Source organism: Colobus angolensis, unplaced genomic scaffold (assembly GCF_000951035.1).
Source record: "Colobus angolensis palliatus isolate OR3802 unplaced genomic scaffold, Cang.pa_1.0 Scaffold424, whole genome shotgun sequence".
Taxonomy (NCBI): Eukaryota; Metazoa; Chordata; class Mammalia; order Primates; family Cercopithecidae; genus Colobus; species Colobus angolensis.
In genome coordinates this window covers 137,004-137,842 of record NW_012117644.1, presented here as the reverse complement: position 1 = coordinate 137,842, position 839 = coordinate 137,004, and positions in this window count along the sequence as shown.

The window sequence follows — 839 nt, the reverse complement described above, 5'->3', positions numbered from 1 at the left end:
ATGTCTCCCAGTTAGGCTACTCAGGGTTCAGGGACCCACTTGAGCAGGCAGTCTGTCCCTTCTCAGATCTCAACCTCTGTGTTGGGAGATCCACTACTCTCTTCAAAGCTGTCAGACAGTGTCGTTTGCATCTGCAGAGGTTTCTGCTGCTTTTTTTAATTTTTTTTATTTTTTGTTGTTGTTGTTTAGCTGTGCCCTGTCCCCAGAAGTGGAGTCTACAGAGACAAGCAGGCTTCCTTGAGTTGCTGTGAGCTCCACCCAGTTCGAGCTTCCCAGTGGCTTTGTTTAGGTACTTAAGCCTCAGCAATGGCGGGCGCCCCTCCCCTAGCCTTCCTGCTGCCTTGCAGTTAGATCACAGACTGCTGTGCTAGCAATAAGGGAGGCTCCGTGGCCGTGGGACCCGCCCAGCCAGGTGTGGGATATAATCTCCTGGTGTGCCCGTTTGCTTAAAGCACAGTATTGGGGTGGGAGTTACCCGATTTTCCAGGTGTTGTGTGTCTCAGTTCCCCTGGCTAGGAAAAGGGATTCCCTTCCCCCTTGCACTTCCCAGGTGAGGCGATGCCTCACCCTGCTTCAGCTCTTGCTGGTCGGGCTGCAGCGGCACCGATTGTCCGGCACTCCCTAGTGAGATGAACCCAGTACCTCAGTTGAAAATGCAGAAATCACTGGTCTTCTGTGTCGCTCGCGCTGGGAGTTGGAGATTGGAGCTGTTCCTATTTGGCCATCTTGCTCCGCCCCCTCCAATTTAATGTCTTTCAATACTAGAGGTATTCTTGATCCACTCCAGACCCTGGCTTCACCAGTTAAATTTAATCAAGGATTTTTTTTTTTTTTTTTTT